This window comes from Zonotrichia albicollis, chromosome 6 (genome assembly GCF_047830755.1).
Source record: "Zonotrichia albicollis isolate bZonAlb1 chromosome 6, bZonAlb1.hap1, whole genome shotgun sequence".
Lineage (NCBI taxonomy): Eukaryota > Metazoa > Chordata > Aves > Passeriformes > Passerellidae > Zonotrichia > Zonotrichia albicollis.
The window spans coordinates 16,407,368-16,425,887 of record NC_133824.1 but is presented as its reverse complement, the minus strand read 5'-3'; positions in this window follow the sequence as shown (position 1 = coordinate 16,425,887).

The following is an 18,520-nucleotide window of genomic DNA, read 5'->3' as shown; positions in this document are numbered from 1 at the left end:
CATTGTGATCACAATCCAGATAGAGCTGCTATTCAACCAACTAAAAATAAATCAGTGGCTAAACAGCCATAGAACAGCATTGCGCTGCTTTGTCTCTCCTCTAATCTGTCCCACAGATGACATGTACTGTGTGCTGGCCATATAGCTAAAATATATAGCATTAGGGTAAGAGGCATGGAACAAAACAACTTTAGATAGCTAGAATCATTCAGAGTTGAATCCTTTGAGGAGATGAACTACTGTTACAGTATATTTATATGTATCTGCTTCCATTTCATCAAGTGACTAAAGTTACTCCTACAAAGTACTTCAAAATCCTTCATGGATGTGAAATGCTTGAAATCAATTTATGGGGCTCAATCTAAATTATGAGTTCATTTAGGGAAACAAAATATCCTTCATCAAAGACAGCCCAGATTCAATCACAAACAAACCACTTTGAGGAAGTGAGCATTCATGATTCTTCTCTCATCTCTCCCCAGAGCATTTCCTGCTGCCAGACAGGTTTTCAACTTTTAAGCAATAGCCTGACAGCCCTCCCATCTTTTTGAGGAAACCTCCCACTTCACTTCCCAGCAACTTTCACCTACTGCCCTCCTGGAGTTCAAGGGAGGCCCATATCCCCTTCCATTCCCAATGGATGGCTCCAGGCAAAGCCCTGCTTCTCCCACAGCTCCAGCAGCTTGAACCATGTCCAGCAGAGGCCTGCTGGCCTTTCCTACTCACCAGCAACACTGTTGGGATTAACGTTTCCAGCAAACACGAACACAGAGTTCACCTAGAAACCCCCAACCTCTGCAAGAAGCAGCTGGCTTGTTACCTCCTCTCAAGTGCCAGCCCTGTCCTCCTCTGACCTTTGTGATAAACATACCTCTGCTCAGGGAGGGTAACAAATTACTGTTTGCACAGGCTTTCAAGAATCTCTACAAAAGAGGTTTTGTTACCTAAGCCACAACTGTAAAAAAAACAGAAGCTTGGGGTATTGTCTTGTCTCAATAGGCAAATTCTCCAGTGTTAAGTCATACCATTATTTTTCTTTCAGTTGTGAATCACAGTGCAGGCTCAAAACAAGGCACAAGAGAGTATGTTTGATGTTCGGGGCGTGACTTTATAGTTACGTTTTCTTAAAAGACCATAGGTGAGATCCATCTGATTAAAAGCATATCTCTGCATCTCATGGGCGGTGGGGGCTGCATTCCCTTTCCAAGCAATGGGGAGAAATAAGTTCTTCTAGAGAGGTCTCCTCATCCTGAACCAGACATCTAAATCTGGTTAGATAAATCTCACTCCAGGTTTCTTCAAACTGAATTTATGCTGAAATCAAAGTCTAATCAGCAGTTACCTCGTGTAGTGATGCTCTGCACGAGTCTGACTGTGCTGTCAGGCACACAGCTGTCCTTGCCCAGTGTACAGCATCTTAAATAACAGCTGCTTGGCCAGGTCCACCTCCATGCAGCTCAGCACCAGCCCTCACTCACCTCGTCCCTACCAACTGATGGGGACCCCCAGGCCACTCAGACCAGCTCCTCCACTGTCCTCTCTCTGATAAAGGCTGCAGGTGGATATGGCATAGGGCAATGGAGAACTCCACAGCAGAAGGACAGGATATATTTGCTCCAGCATCAAACAGCTGTGAGTTAGACCTAATTGGAGGCTCTCAGAAGAAGACTTATTATCCTTTTTAAAATATACACTCATTTTTATAAATCTGGATCTTTCTGCCAGCCATATAAATTTCAATGCTTTTTAATATTGCTGAACTCTTTAATCAGATGCTTTCCTGGGGTGCTGGCCAATGTCTGTAAAGGTATTTCCTTAGAATCAGTTTCAGATTTTGATGACTGCAATCCTGTCACAGAACCTATCCTCCAGTTGTACCTGATGGGAACATGGTTGATTTCACTCTCAAGAAAGGTGTCTGCCCAAGCTGTGAGGAGACAGCAACTGAGGGAAATAGATGAAGAAAAGTACCAGATTAGCTACCAGGAAAGTCTTGAGTATCAGTGTGTCTAAGGACAACTCTTCCAAATGATTCCCAGCTAAGACAAGCTGTGACTTCAGTGGTATTTTTAAAAGAAAAATTCTGAACTGAATTCTTAATGTAACCATCCAGAGAGACTTTCACATGTCAAAAGTAATGTGAAAAATATTCAGGAATTAAAAAAGTAAATACTCTTGTGTAGGCTTTGCACATGATAGCAAGAAGCTTTTATTGTGTAGGAAGCCTGAAGTCTTTTTATTATTCTATGACAGTGATGATTAAATGTTGAAACGTTTTGTTACTGGAGGCTGTATTTCTTCAAGGCCTAATTTTAATTATTTTTTAACTTTTCAGATATTTAACATTTTTATTTGTCTGTTCCTAGATCTTTCCTTCTTATACATAGAGAGTAAGTGCAAGAACACTGGGGAGGAAATACCAAGACAATAGAGAGTTGGAATTTCTAATTTGAAATACAAGACTAATCTCAGCTGTAGCTATGGAGCCATGATTTCTGAATTATATTATCCTCATATCACCTGATAAGAATAAAAAAAGGACATCTATGCACAGTAATGATATCTATTTCAAAGATATCTTCATGTTAGGTTTAATGGAGAGTATCAGGCTATGTTCCCCACAGAAGAGAATGCTAAATGAATTCTTCCAGACTCACATATTTTTTTCAACTCAGAACAACCTTGCTGATTATTTGAAGATTAGCATGAAGAACATTCCTTCCTGCAACTCATCAGAATGGCCAGCACCTAGCAAAAGTCATGATGAATAAGAGCTGTTGTATATCGACAGCAGCACAGCTGAATGCTGCTCAAGTCACCAGTTCTTGGGAGGAGGCTTGGCAGCAAAGGCAGCAGTTAGATGGGATGTTTATTGGATGTCTTCCACCAGCTGCACTGCGTGGTGGCTTGACTGTTGGATTATAAATATTTCCCCTTGTGAAAAAGGGAAGTTGGCTGGATGAACACTGATTCAGCAGGACATATTCATAGCCTCGACAGAGATTGGTGTGTAAGAAAGCAGGAATGGGAAGCATCGAATTAGGCCTGGGAAGTCCCCTCTCTCCACAGGCACATGAGCAGAGCACTTATCTCTGGAAGCTAGTCAGCATGGCACGTGGGCAATAGGAATATTAATAACTCCTCTAGAGCAAGATTTCTGGGGGCAGGATGGCTCACCCAAACCACAGCCTCCGTGGCCACTTGGTGCAGATGGGCAACTTCTGCATTGAGGAGTTCCTTCTGCAAAGGCAGAGTGAGCTGCTGGGCTGGGAGGGGGGGCAGGAGGCACCTCAAAAATCAGGGAAGAGGCACTTTGGAGATAGTGCTTTGCTCACTGTTGAACAAGGCACTGAGTCACCCCTAAGCACTGTGCCCAAGGCCGCTGGGCCATGGGAGCCTTGCCAGCGTGGCTGTCTCAGCGAGCACCAAAGCCCTGGCTGGCCATTGCAATGTCTGATACAGACAGTATCAGGTGACAGGCCCTTTGGAGAGCTGCACAAGGAGGGCATTCTAGCTGGAGGGAATGGAAAAACACACAGTGAAGATGGATAGGATGTGTAATCACAGGTTCTCATCCATGCTGCAGCATGGCTATGAAGACTGATGAGGATCAATTGGTAAGAGCAAAGTGGAAATTTCCTTTGCCCCGCAGAAGCCTTCCCCAGAGGTGTCAGAGTGCTGGGATAGCTCTGGAGTTTGTCTCAGTGCTGGCTTTGTGCTCTGACTCACCAGGGCAATTCTGGAGCAGGGGGTTTTCCAGGAGGCAGGGGCTGAAATCCCCAGGGATGTTGGTCTAGACAGAGTGCTCTTCCCTTTGACCTCATTGAGGGCCTCAGCTTCCTCTTTATGCAAGTAACACCAGCTGCCAGGACAGGTTATTTTGAGCTACAGAACAGTTATGAAAGAGGAATATGCTGAGAGTTTGAGGAAAAAGATGCTCCTGTTATAAGTATCCTTTTCAGACCACAGTTGTGCCAGGATACTCATCGCTGCTTCTCACAGGAAACAATTTTTATTCCTGACATCTAAAGAGACTTTAACAGCCTGAGAATGGCTCTTTGCCTGACACTGGGCGAGAGCTGTAGAATGATCTCCATTTCCCCCAGGATAATCAGAGGGAAATCCCAGTCATTAAGTCTTCTGTCAAGTGTTGACGTAAGAGGGATTGCAAATGAATCCTGCTTCCCATTCATCTCATCCCAGCAGAGATCCCGCTAGTAAAACCCGTCCTCCAACAGCCTCGGGGAAATCCCAGACCATATCACAATGCTCTCTTGCCTTTTCCTGCAGCAAATACACCCTGATATTTCATGTGCATATGTTACATCTTCCAATCCTCAAGAGCTGATTTGTAAGAGAAGGCAAGGTGTGAGTGCAGTGGAAGCGCAAAAGATTTACAATATTCTGGGCCATGGAGATGTGTGACCCTCTCTCCCTTTCCCAGCAGCTGCTCCCTGGCTGCCTCACCTGCCCTTGGTGTCTCATAACTCTTCAGCAACAGCCAGCATGGCCTGAGCAGGGCTGACTTGTGGTTTGTGGGGAAAGGACAGGTTTTGTGGCCCCTTCTGGCCTGTCCCATCCTTTCCACTTCTGTATACTCTGCTCTCTCAGAGGCTTTCTGCTACAAATATACAATTTAAGTGGAGTCAAAGAACCTGGCAACCTGGGCAGCCAGAAGATGGGTGCCCCCTGCCTAGTGGCAGGAAGCACCAGGAGCTCTGCCTGCTCGTGGGATGGGCAGTAGGATTAGCATCACAGGGGTGTGAGGCTGCACTGAGTTGTACATTGAGGTGTTTGTGGCTGCGGGAGTCACCCAGACCTTGGTACCAACCCAGGGAAGCTGGATTTTGCTGTACAGCCCTTTGATTGCCAAACACACTTTCTGAACTGCTTCACTGAATACACAACACCAGTCTGTGCCACTCCAGGCACTCCTTACCCCATTGCATTGTCTTGGGCCAAAGGAGAAAAAGATAACAGAAGACATGAGGGACACGCCAGGTGTTCTGCACTTTATGGTTGACATTTGGATTGCAGCAAGGCAATTCCTCAGAAACCAGAGATAACAGCCATCAGTGGACATTCAGCAAACAATTTCCCCAAGGATACACAAGCAACTTCCAGCTGGCCTTGCCAGGCTGAGGGCAGGACTGAGTGAGCAGGAACATCACCATGTGACACGGATATTCCTTCTCTTATCCAGCCACTTCATTCCTGTTGAGCTTTCACCTCCAGGAACTCATGGAGAAGATGAACAGACTTCATTTGTTCTGAGTGGTTTGGGGTTTGGGTTTTTTTGAGCCCAGCATGAGGAACTGCTCCTGTGGCTGCCCTACTCACCTCTTGCTATGCTGCTATATATATATATATATATCAGTGATTCCTGTCTCCAGGATCTGTCTGGGATCCAAGCCATCTCTCCAAAAGGAGATGTATTCAGCACTGTCATATGACAGAGGTGGAGGGAGAAGGTGGCAGGGGTCCAGGGGATACAGCATATATTACCTTCACAAGTAGGCACATGCCCCTCAGGGTAGGAGAACAGTTTTTGTCTTTTGTTGTTGTTGTTGTTTTTCCATAAATAATGAAAAACACAGCCATTTTCTCCAGGGCTCTTCTCGTCTTTAGTGTATGACATTGCATTAACTTGCTCCCCTTCACAAGTCTTCAACATGTCAGTTAAATGAGGATGGAGAATATTAGCCCCAGAATTCAGGACAGGACACCAAAGCCCCCATACAGACACACAGACATCAGGTAAAGTTGTGCCCAAAGTCATAGACAAGAGCAATGTCACAGAATAACAGATTACGACATTCCTGGCTCGTCTCCTCTGTTCAGACTGGTAAACCAGGCAAAAAATATCAAAGCAAATACATCCAAAAGAGAAGTTGAGAAGTTAGACACCTTCACCTATGTGTGCTTTGGACAATGACACTATTACTTTTGCCTAGTAATCAGGAGCTTTGAGCAACTGAGATTTCTCATGTCAGCAGAGAAAGTCTCAGACCTAACCTATGTGTCTGTACAGGAGTGTGAGTGACTGTTTTCCAGCTTCTTTCTAGGCTTTTCTCTTGGCTTTATTTCCCTGTGCTTTTTTCTTTCTTAAAAGGGTCTGAGTCTCCACACAGTGTTTTCAGAGTCAGCTTTTCACCTCCTTTCAGTACTACACAGCCTATGGCTCTACCAGGTTGCAAAGTCAGCAGACAAGGGGACCTGGCTGGCTCTGCAGGTCACCTCCCAGGGGACAGCAGCAGCTCCACGTTCCAGCCCACAGAAACAAGTTTGCTAGAAAGCTCTGGCAGAAGTATTCCTATTCCAGTACTCCTCTGCTCTGGAGTTTGGCCTCAGACACGGTGAATCCAGAGCCTCCAGGGAAGCCCTGCTCCGCCCACAGTGGTGTCCACGCTGGAAAAGCGGGGGTCAGCGCAGCGCTGAAGGCCAGCTTGCGTGTGAGCGCTCAGCCTGCGTTCCCCAAAGGCAGCGATGAGGCATGGAGCCGTCTCCGTGAGCCTTCGGCAGCCGTGTTCCCCCCTGCCGCCTCCTCTTCCACACATCCATCCCCTGCGGCCACACACACCAGCCTGGCTGACAGATCTTACTTGAAAGCTCTGGCAGGCTGTGCCACTAATGGCAGAGCCCTGAGCCGGCTCCCTCCGTCTCCCTGGAGTCCCTGCGCAGACGTAGGTGCACGTCACGGCCTGCTCTAATTTTATCCGTGTTTGATGGAAGAGACGAACTGAGCAGCAGGGAGGCAGCTATTTTGGTTTTCTCTGTGGCGGTGGGTTATATAAAGCATCTTGCCATGACCCGCGTCGCTTGGGAGCTGCTTTGCTTTCAAACCCGAGGCTCGGAGGCTCGCTGCCGGCAGCCGAGAACTGCGTGCGGCTGCGTGGGCCAGGTGTGCCGAGCGTGTGCCGTGTGTACCGTGTGTGAGTGCGTACGGAGACGGAGAGGGTGGCAACGAGATTCAGGGGCGACCATCTATAGGGAGAGCCTGGCTCTCCTCCTTGCCGTGCGGTATGGCACACACCCAGGGCTTTCACCGTCCCAGCGCCAGCACATCATACGTGCTCCCCCGGCAGCGCAGCGGGCACAAGCGGCTGCGGGCTGCCCGCGGTGGGCACGCTCCGGCCGCAGAGCACCGCCGCTCTCATCTCTCCCGGGCAAGAGGAGCGGCTCCATTAGGTGGCAGCAGCTGCAGCAGCCACAGCAGGAGAAAGCTGCTCTCCCGGTGGAACCTGTGCGGGTGTGCAGGAGGCCCACGGGGCCGCAGAGGTGCCTGGCACAGCCAGGCAAGCACTGGCACTGGGTGCTGGGCAGCTTGCTACCATGGGATGCAGGAGATGTGGGTGGCTCTTGCCCTAGCTACCTGTGGTTCCTGGTACTCGGGGATACCTCTGTCTGACTCTGGCCGAGGCGCTGTGCCGCCCGGGGGCCGCTCCCGAGGCTGCCCTCCCGCACGTAAGGCACTACGCGGTGAGCAGCCGCTGCATGCGGCCCCGTGCTAGCTGAGCGCAGCGCCCAGCCTCGGCGCCATGGCCATTCCCCAACCGCAGCGAGCGGAGGCTTTAGGCAGGACTGGTCTCCCCTGTGGGCTGTGGCTCCTCCACGCCTGGCCCTGGCGGGTGGTGCATTCGTCAGAGATGCTCCGGTGCTTGGTCCCAGGCTAGTGAGGCAGGGCAGCAAGCTTTGGGCTTGCCGGCTTGGGAATTTTTGGCAAGAGGCGGCATGACCAGGACTCCTTTTTGCGTCTGACATTGGAAGAGTCTGCCAACATCTGGGCAAGGTGCTAGAGCCCACTGCCTGGAGGGAGTTTTGGGGAATGTCTCTTGCTTTTGTTTCTTGTACAAGCAAGCAAATTTAATAGCACAAGCTGAAGTAATTAGGACGTGTCACGATGTTGATTGGCACCTCCCTGCTTCTCCGGTCTCTGGGTGCCGCTTACCCTGTGCTCAGCTCTCCTGCTGACTCATGTCAAAGCCGCCTTCTCCCTAATGACCAGGGGTCAGGCTAGGACCCAGCCTGCTCCGTGGCTCTCCTCGCTCCCACGCAGTTCCCGCTGGGCCTCCCGCCGTGGCACCGGCAGGACGCACCCACTTCCTAAAGAGTCACCTCCTGGGAACACCGCCGAGCCTCTGAGGTGGCCACGGCATCCGACTCCCTCCCCCTCCGGGCATGTGCCTGCCTGAATGCCCATACCTTCTGTCTGGCTGCTCCCGAGGCACTGCTGGGCGAGGGATAACCCGCAGGGCAAGGGGGCTGTGGTCCATGTGCAACCACCACCCACCCGCCCAATCTGCAACAGGCTGGGGTGGAAGAACTACATCCTTGGGGTGTTCCCTACAGGACCCATATCTGTCTTCCTCATGCATCCCCCACTGGCGCCAGGAGCCCCAGCCCCCTCAGCACACCACCGCATCCCCTGTGCTGGCATGATCCCTGGGGAAAGCGGCGGGCGCAAAAGGCATGCCGGAGGAGGGCCGGGTGTGCGTGCAGGAGCGTGCATTTGTGCACGTCAGGGAGAAGGAAGCGAGGTTGTGAGCGCTGGAGGCGTTGTGAGCGCCAGGCACAGGCTGACAGGCAAGGGCTGCCGCTCCCGTAGGAAGATAAACTGTTTCACAACAGTCACGATCGCAGTGAGTAGTTCACTCCAGAGTGCTCCTTCTTGCTAGGGAGGGAGAGGATAATCAGAGCCGAGAGGAGGAGTGTAGGATGCGGGGGAGCATCCCAAAGATTATGTGAGTGTGTGTGGAGGGAGAGTATTTGTGTAGAGAGAGCAGCAGCCCTGTAAGCCCCTACACACGGGCTGCGGACACAGGAGAGGAGTAATGCTATTGCACAGTAATGCAGTAATGCAGCCCCCTCAATACTGATGTGGAACGCTGCCCGGGGGTAGAGGTCACTAAACCTGCCAGAACTGGCACCAGAGCAAACAAGAAATGCACGAAGAAACTAAAATACTTCAGGGAGTGAAAATATTGCAGACTTGGAATATACTGAAATGGGAGAGCAGCCAACTAGCCTCCTATGAGTTCTGCAGAGAAGTGCAAATATATTCAAATATTGTGTGAAAGGACAAGTCCTCCTGCAGGAGCTCAGATCCATCTCTCCTTTCCTAGTGCAGCAATTCAGTAAAGATGTGTCTCAAGTTTGGACTCAGAGACTCTGTTGATAACTGGAGCCCTGTTAGCTTGAAGTTCCCTCTGTGGCCATGCTTACCCTTTTTTGGTGCAGAGGCTGTTTGAAGTGGTGTAAGCAATACCAATTCCACAGAGCTCACTCAGATCCTCCCTGTTGTGCCAGCACAACACTATACACAACTGCCTGGCAAACCAGACCCAGGAGCTGTTCTGGCAGAGGAGCCATCATATTTTGTCTTTCTGGGGTTAGTTGTCTTCCAGCACAGCTCACTGCGAGGCTCCTGAGCAGCACCGGGCACCCCGGCTTGGCTCGGAAGGTGCTGGCTGTGCCTACCAGATTTGAATCAGCTGATATGGAGGGAGTGGGGTGGCTGCCAGCACCACACCCTGTGTCGTGCCAGCACAGGCGAGTGCCCATCCACCCAAGTTGCAGCTCTGCAGCAATGCACACCAAGCTGTCGTGGGCTGGCTTTTCCCACTCTTCCTGGCATGGGATCATGGGAGCCTTCTCCATGCACTGGCTGACTCTTGACTCTGGTCTCAATCACTTCACCATGATAAAATGGCAGAGGACAGATTGACAAAAAACAGCAAAGAGTTTTCTCTTGGGCTAGCAAAAGAGAGCAACTTACCACACCACAGCTGAGAAGTGGACCTGGCAAGGAATGGGAATGAGGTCCCCCAGTGGTGAAGGTACCCTGACAGTTCAGCCCATGGCAAGCCCGAGCAGCAAGCAGCCTGAGCTGACCTTCAACCTGCTGAAATGAAGTGTTCTGTTTCCATCCAGGTCAGCTCTCTGAACTGGCTTGCCACAGGTCTACATGCTCCTATGTCTACTGCAAAGAAATGAAACATGTGACTTGAGCAGGAGGGGACTAGAAGCACCACAGGGCTACATTGCCCACCCCCCTCCCCTACCTTCCATCTCTGGTGTCCAGCTGCTTGCTCTTGTCCCACAGCATCACTCAGCTGGGCCTGCGTGACACAGGACAGGAGGGATTTGGGATGGAGCAGCAGGAGCAGGGTTGGGCAGACACACTTGTGGATGTTGAACTCTGTCCTCTGCACTGCCGGTCCTTCCCTGTCCTCCGCCCCACTGCTCCCTGCCTTTCTGCAGGTGAGGTCCCATAGCAGACAGGGTGGCAACCCAGTAGCAGCCCTGGCTGGCAGGACAGAGCACACTGAAAATAGCCAGTTGGCCAGTTGATTGAGATGAGACATGAGCAAATGAGGAGGACACTGGGCTAATTGGTGTCTGTGACTCCCTGCAGCCCAGGAGCTGCGAGCGCCTGTGCTAGCAGCACTGCTGTGTGTGCCCTGGGATGAGACAGGGCCAGAGGGCTGACAGCCTGTTTTGGGACAAGGGGAGCAGCAAGAATAATTGGTGTAATTAGTGGCATCTCTCCTTTCTCATGTCAACGTGAAACACGGAGGAGAAGTCCTCGTGCCATAGGCACCAGCTGCCCGGATGCATCAGATGCATCCCCCCTGTGTGTCAGTGGCAGGCAGCGCCCGCGGCAAAGGCTGTGGGAGGCTACATGTCCTGGTGGGATATCCCTCCAGCCCTGGCGACCGGTGACTTTGGACATGCTCTGCACTGCGGCCCCGAACCCCAGGCGTGATCCCTGCCTTTGGCCACCTACCCACACTTTCCCTCACGGCCAGCGGTCTCCGGGAGCAGGTGACCGGCTCTCCCCGGAATGCGGAACGCTGCCGTGACCGTGCGGAAAGCCTTTTCTCACGCCCGCTGATTACCTCCCCAAACACCGGCACTTCAGGCTTGCCCTTGAGAAGCAAACACTAATTTCAGCCGCGCCCTTTCCTGCCCCGGGGCTGCAGGGCGAGGGTATCCTCAGCGTACGCCGTGTTCCCCACCGAGGGGTGTGGGACAGGAACCAGCCCTCGTAAAATCGCCCGGATTGAACCTGCTGCCCTCAGCCTGCCAAACTAAACAGAGCTGATGTAAAGCCAAGAGCAATGACAAGAGCCTGGCTGCTGGCGAGGGTTGAGCAAGCAGCTGGTTTCCAGTTTGCTGGCCTCAGCAGATGGCGGCGGCGGGAACAGTCGCTGGGAGTTCCCACCCCGCAGGCACCCGGCTCAGCGGCCGAGGCCGGGGCGGCCCCGAGGTTCCCTCCTCTCCTGTCTGCCAGCAGCTCCTGCGCAACCCCCAGTGCAAAGACAGCTTTTGGGATTTCAAGGAGCCACCCAGCCGGCCCTGGCACGGGAAAACCGGGGATGCCGGTGGGTGGGTCCCTCCGCCAGCGGCCTCTCCATGGGGTGTTTCACCTAGCAGGGCTCTGGCCGCCACGCATTGTAAGGGAGGAAGCTGATGTCAGAAAGAAAGACGCCCAAAGGAACACCCAAAGGCCGGCTGCCGGGGAGGAAACAATGCTCCAGAAACAGGGCTCTCTGGAGCAGCCCCTGCTGCCCCGGAATGCAGGGAGAGCATTTGGTCTGTTTCGCCTCTGCCGGGCACCCCCGCTGCTGGTGACAAGAGTGTAGATGGCACTGGGCAGTCTGCTGAGCAACTTTGGCAGAGCAGGCTTTTCAGAGGATGCTGCTGGCAAAGGATGCTGAGGGATCAGGCCACTCTTCAAGAGATGGACCAGAAAACACTGCAACGTCTGTGATTCACTTCTTAGTTTCTTTCCACTTGTTTCAAGGCTATATTTCTCAGGTTTGCTGGACATTCACTTTACATCCACACTGCACTCAGCAAGCTGGATGATGGGCACAGCAGACCTGTTCACATGTGCTGGGGGTGCCCAGCCGGTACCTGCAGCAGGGCAGGAGCTCATGTGCACTTCTTTCAGAGCAGTGCCTGCACAATGGCCTCTGTGGCCTGTCCGTCCGTCCGTCCGTCCATCCATTCATCCATCCATCCGACTCTCCCAGCTCCGGGCTCTTCCTGCAGCTGGGCTGTTCACATTGCCAGCCAGGCTCCTCAGTGCAGAGGGCTGCACCGCTGTTCCCAGTTAAAAATAAACCCACCTTCTCAGCGGCATTATTTTTAATCCCGGGCCCATCTCCCTGCTCAGGTTACCAGCCCGCGCCCTCCCGGCGCACTGAGGGGGGGCGCCCAGCCGCCCGTGGGGCTGCCGGCTGGAGGGACCTCTGCTAACCCACAGCCCACACCGCTGCCTCCTGCCCGGGGGGAACCCCGGCCTGCGGGGCTGCCCGGGCCCGGCCGGGCCGAGGTGCCCCGGCGGCAGCCGCGTGGGCAGGAGCTGGCGGGGGGGCCGGGGCCGCCGCAGGCCCCGCCCGGCCGGGCCGCCGCCTCCCAAACAAACAACAGCCGCTCCCGCTGCCGTGGCGACCGCGCCCCGCCCGCCGCCCGGCCCCGCCCCTCCCGCGCGGCTGACGCGCGCTCCGGCGGGGGGGTGGGAGGGGGAGGCGATGACGTCGCCATTCCGTTTCCACGGGAACCACGCGCCGACGTCACGGGTTTGTGTGTTGTCAACGTCCCGCCGTCTCCCGGGCAACGTCAGGCGCCGGGCCCGGCCCCGGCAACAGCGCCGCGATTGGCCGGGGGGCCGCGGGGCGGGGCCCGCGCCCGCCGAGACCGCCCCCTCGCCGGGCCGCGCCTGGGGTGGGCCCGGGACGGGGGGGCCCCCCAGCCACAGAAGGGACTGCCGGGGCTCAAACTCAGGTGGAAATCAGGCACCACGGCCTCTCGCTCAGCTCCCCTCGCTCACTGCCATCCTAGTGAAATGGGGAGGAGGCAAACTTGTAGGTTGAGATAAGAACAGTATAATAATTAAAAACAAAGTTACATGCTATAATCATGGCAAATAATGATAGTAAAAGGGAAAGGAGGTAAAACCAAACAAATGATGTACAATATGAATGCTCACCACCCACTGGCCAGTGCCAGACCCCAGCACATAACAGTGTTTTGTGTCTCTCTGGGGTTGCCAGGTTGGCACCACTGCTTTTTACAATATTTTACTGGTTTTTCTGGATTCCGCACTTGTCTGGGGGTAAGGTGCAAACACATTTGCTATGTCCACTGCCCTGTGTACTTGCTCATACAGTCCCACGCCCACTGCTGCCACTCTGAACCTGCTGGCTGTCCGGGTGGGGAGATCTGGGAGCCTGGCTGGCATGTTGACTTCAGCAAGCACCCCAAAACTCCGGTGTCTAGTCCAGGTGGGCCGGGCAGCCTGGAGGAGTCCTGCACAGCTGTGCTGCATGGCAGAAGGGAGACACTGGGCCCTGTGGGGGTGCTGTGTGCTGGGTGGGGCCCACGGTGCCCCATTTCACCCGCAAGAGCCCAAACTCACAGCTCCATACTCCAGTTCCTCTCCAGCACCAGGCCATCTCCAGCTCCCTGGGAAATGCTGGGTTTGCTTGGAGAAGGCAGAAGGGAACCCCTGACTAGAGGAACCGGGGACGGAGACCCCTCCAGGCTACCTTACTGGGGAGTACAGGGCGCCTTTCTCTCCAGGCTGGTGCCTGCCCACATCTGCACTGGCACTTGGTGCCCAGGGAGGCCAGCACCGTCCGGTGGTATCTCACATGGGCAAGAGGTGCCAGTTTTGCAGCCCGCTGAGCTCTACTGAGATCCTAAAGCAAACAGTGACAAAGCAAGTTAACCTGACCCCACTGGCTTGGCAGTTGTGCCCCTGGCAGCCAGGCTCCTGGCAGGAAAGTACAGAGGACAGGTAGTCCATGTGCAATCACCAAGTCAAACAGTCCCAAACTGGACTGCTGTGCCTCTTCTGTGAAAGGTCCTTGAGTTTCCAGGTCTAGACTCTCTGGCTTGTTTATTATTGTCTACATGTTTAATATGTGACCTTGACAGGGAAGAAAATGGACAATCTCTTCAGAGTCTGGTATGGGCCTAGATGATGGCAAGAGCTTTTCTCAGCTCGAGACGAGCTATGAGCTGCTAGCAATGAGCACGAGAGACTCTCCTCCAGACCCTGTTCACTGTGCAGAGGTGGAGCAGAGCACACAGATGATCTGTCAATGTCCTACTCCCAGGTCTCTCTGCACAGGCATATGCTTAACTCTGGCTGTGCAGATACTTAGGAATGAGTTAACACAAAAGATGTTTCCTCTTCCAGCAGCTATCCCCTGCCAAACCAAATTGCTTGGCAGATCTGGATGCATGGGGAAGATCAAAGCCTCGGGGCTGGGCTGGCAGTGCTCTGCACTGTTTACATGTTTATGTATTCATGGCACTGTTAACCCCAGACGATTTAATAATACTGAATTTTGTATTTGTTACATTTCTTAAATACCATCTAAGGAACCTCAGCTTCCTGGGGTATTCCCAATGTTTGTTCCTAGGGCAGAGAAGGCCAACTCACCACGTAGCCATACCTTCTTATTTAGTCTCTTTCTCCATTCCTGGGGTCTCCGTTCCTGCAGTGACAGCATCTTTGCACTGAGCTGACTGCTCCCTTTGGCTCTGCCTTGAGTGCAGCCTGGCTGTTCAGCCAGAGGCACAGCTCAGTTGGAGAAGGGTGCAAACACCTCGCTTCAAGTCTTGCCATTTCCTTTCAGCAGCAGCAACTGAATGTGACTTGCCGGTGGGCCAGGGCAGGCTGAGTCTCTGTGAGTCCCTGTGACAGCCCTGTCACTACAAGAGTTAAGGACTCAAAAGAGGGAGATCTTACTTGTGTTCATGACTGTCCTCCAGGGCAGCCAGCCCACCTGGCATGCTGGCGTCTGAAGCAGGGTTGTTTCTCCAGGTAGTGACAAAGGCTCAGTGTGTCTTTCTTCCTCCCAGAGTATCCTTTGTCTATCCTGAGTTGCCTTGAGCCTTTTTTTTCCCCAGAGCATTCCCCAGTCACAACAACTAGAAGGTTTCTTTCTGTCCTGTGCTAAACAATCTTCAACATCCTGCCCCTTCACTTCAGCTGCTTTGTTCTCCATCTGTAACAAAATCTCCTTAGCTAAGCACAGTGGCATTTTCCTCCTTCTTCTCAGCACTTCCTCCTTTGCTACCTTTGACCCATTTTTACTCAAGAGCCACTACACCAATAGAGGAGCAGGACCCCTGTACCCCGGCCCCAGCACAAGAATCAGCATTGCTGCCCAGCCACAGAGGAAAGAGATAGCTTGTGTAATGTGGCCATTCAACTCCCACCTCCAGAAGACTCTTGGACACAACAGGAAGCCCAAGCTTTCTCTTGATTGTGTGGGTTTTTATTGCAGGCATCTCGTGGGGTTCCATCAAGGAAATAAATCACAGCTGTGCTTGACTTGTTTGGATCTTGTCTGATAATCAGAAAAGTCCTGCATCATCCTGTCTGTCACTGGGTCTGAACACGCTGCCTTTCACTGAGTGCATTTTCCTCTCCTCTCCTCCCAGCTGATCAGTGCCCAGAAACCATACCTGTGAGCATGCACAATGCCCTGGGATGGTCCTGCGGTGCTGCAGCTGGGAAGAGGCCAGCTTGGCCGTGGTGTTCTGGCTTTGTCGCACTGCCGTAGCACACACGGCACATTGGTGGCGGCAGCAGCAGGAGTTTTGAAATTTTATCTGGAGAACTTTGTGCTCAAATTACTCAGGGTTATGAACCCTGGCTCGTGGGGTGACGGCTGCCAGCCTGGCCTTGGGCAAGAGGGCACAGAGGAAATGCTGCGATGGGCAAAGCTCTTTCACACCTGCTGGCTGTGAGCAGTGCATTGGCTCCTCAGCGTGGGCAGCAAGGTCCAGCTGTGCCTGGTGAGTTTGTATCCAGCATGGTGCAGGCAAAGAGCGGTGACAATGAGTGGGATGGCACAACAGCATCATTCACATTAATTGGCGGCCCATGGCACGCGGCTGTGCGACCACGAGATGCCGGGATGTCTCTGCTCGTGGTGTTTATTCTTTAGGATGTCCCTGTCACACACCCAGCTGCTGTGATTATTAATTACTATTTATACTTTGCTTTGGGTATGCACTGTACCTTTAAGACCAGCAGAGGTGGGAACCCTGCCCTCCTGGAGGCTCCAGGCTGGGTGGGAGGGTGACAGGTGCAGTGAGTCTTGGGGGGAGTTCAGGACACTTGGATAACATACCATGAACCCTTCCTCCACCCTTTGCTCCCCAGCCACATCAACAGAGGGGCCAGGCTCCCACCATTGGTTTGTCAATGCCCTTTTCTGCTTTTCCATCATGTTTTCTTTTAAGTCCTGCAGCCTCTGCCTGGCTTTAAAAGCCTCTCTGGGGCCAAGAGGAAGGATGGATTCCTTGTGCCGGGAGTGAATGCATTGTGGGACACCAGGAGCAGTGGGTGTGCAGGTGTGTGTGGGGAGAATTTCACAAACGCCTCTGGATCTTGCCCATAAAATCTGTACTGCGACAGGTGCTCAGGTTATTGATCCTCTGTTAGTCTAGGCAGGATGCTTCGCCAGGCAGGGATGACTTCCTAGTGCAGGGAGCTATTAATGGTGTCACAGCAGTGCCCCATGCATGCCAGTTCTGCTGCTGAACTCTGGATGTCTGGTCTCCTTCCCAATGACCCCAACAGTCCCTGGTTAGCTGGAAGCAGATGTCCATCATGTTATGTGTCTAGAGAGGGAATATGGAACCATGCTGCAGTCAGTGCTGCTGACAGAGAGTGGGTTGACGCAGTCATGTGACTGCCAAAGGGCCATGTTGATGGCATGAACTTTCCCCTGGTGCATGGCCAAATTTAGGCACAGCCATCTCTTGCCCCTGAAGTGGGTTTTGGCTGTGCAGTTGCACTGGCCCACACACCTCAGGTGCTTTTCTGCGGTGGTTTTGCAAGGCCAACCTGAGTTGCAAGCGTAGATGAAGGAGGGCTGTGAAAGTAGGGCCAAGTTCCAGTGCTGCACTCTGAGGTTTAGGATCTCACTGTTCTGTTGTAAGCCTCAGAGTAGCAAGCTTTCCCATCTCCCTGCTTGATAGGAGGAAAAGTGGAGGCCAGTAAAGTGGAGGGGTTCTGTTGGTATGCAGGACAAGATCCTCATTGGATGGATGCTGTCCTTCTGCCCTGCCGGCACCATTGTGATGCCCAAGAAGGGCAGTGGGAATGGCCTCTTCTGTCTGGCCAGGCATCTGGGAAGACCCATCTCCCTGCTGGTCACAGTTAGCAGCCACTTCCACCTCACCAGCACGGGACCCGGAGGTGCAGTGGGCTTGTCTGAAGCAAGGGAATAGTCCCTCATGTCCCTGCAGATGAGACCCCGTCAAGCACCACCTGAGCCTGGCAAAACCCTGCTAGCCCTGGTGGTACAGGTTTAATAATGTTGTAGTGTTCACCGAACTCATGGTCCACTCCACAGATCGCAGTAATTTATGAGGGTCTAATGCCTCTTCCCATTCCCAGCTGGCAGGGGAGGTGAGGAACCTCCATCTGCCTGGCATGCTGGTGAGGGCAACCCTCTCGCCCAGGCAGGAGGGTTCATGATCTGACTCTGTTTTGTTGCTGTGGTACCGCCTGCTTCCTTTTTTTGTTCTCACACATACTGTGGTAAAACGTGTGCACCCTGTGTTTGGAGCAAACAACAAACCCACGTCATGTGTTTTCGCTTTCTCTGTTTCGTTGCCTCCACGTGTTAGAGCTGTGCGGCATCCGTGCACTTTCCGTTTGGTACAAACAGATCATGCTTGGTCACCAGTGGAGATGGCAACGGGTGGTTTGCATGAGCACCACAAAAATATTGTGGGCTTTGGTGAGGTGGATTCCCCCCCTGATTTCCAGACACTTCTTTTGGGGAAGGTATTTTGGGTAGAGGAACTCTGGGGCAGTTTCTAGAGAGAAGGGCTAAACTGTGTTTTTCTGAAATGTGCCTGGCAAATGTCTGAGACTGGAAACTGTGTCAGAGGCTCTTGCCCATGCTGGGCACCAATGTGTCGACCTAGGCCCTGTGGCTGCAGAGGTTTGGCCTTTTGCTCACTGCTGGCAGAGATGGCAGGGTTGTGGCTTTGCTAATTTGCTGGCAATGCCTCCTCTGGGCGTTGCTGAGGGTCTCCTCACCTGCAGCCTGGGGCTGCCAAAGAGACCATGTTTGCCCCATTATTTCACTAACTGGCGTGAAGGGAGTGCTGGCCGGGGCAAAGAGCCGATGGCAGCACAGGAACCTAGGGTGGCAGATGCCTGCCCCGGGATGGACTGGCCCACGGGCCAGCACTGAGCTGCTGAGAGCAGCACGGGCCCCCGCAGGTCCTTTCCCAGGGAGCGGCAGGGGCCGTGAGCTGCGGCAGTCCTTGGCTGTCCCCTCTGCTCTGACGGGCAGTTCAGAAATAGCAGCTGGCCCAGTTCTCCCGCCCCCGTGGCCCAGATCTCTAAGAACGGAGGTTGCTCGCGCAGCAACAGCAACAGCAGCAGCATCAAGCGCTGCATTTAGCCCATGAGCTCAAACAGAGGGAGCGGCTGCCAGCAGGATCCCAGCCTGGCTGGGTGACGCTCCTG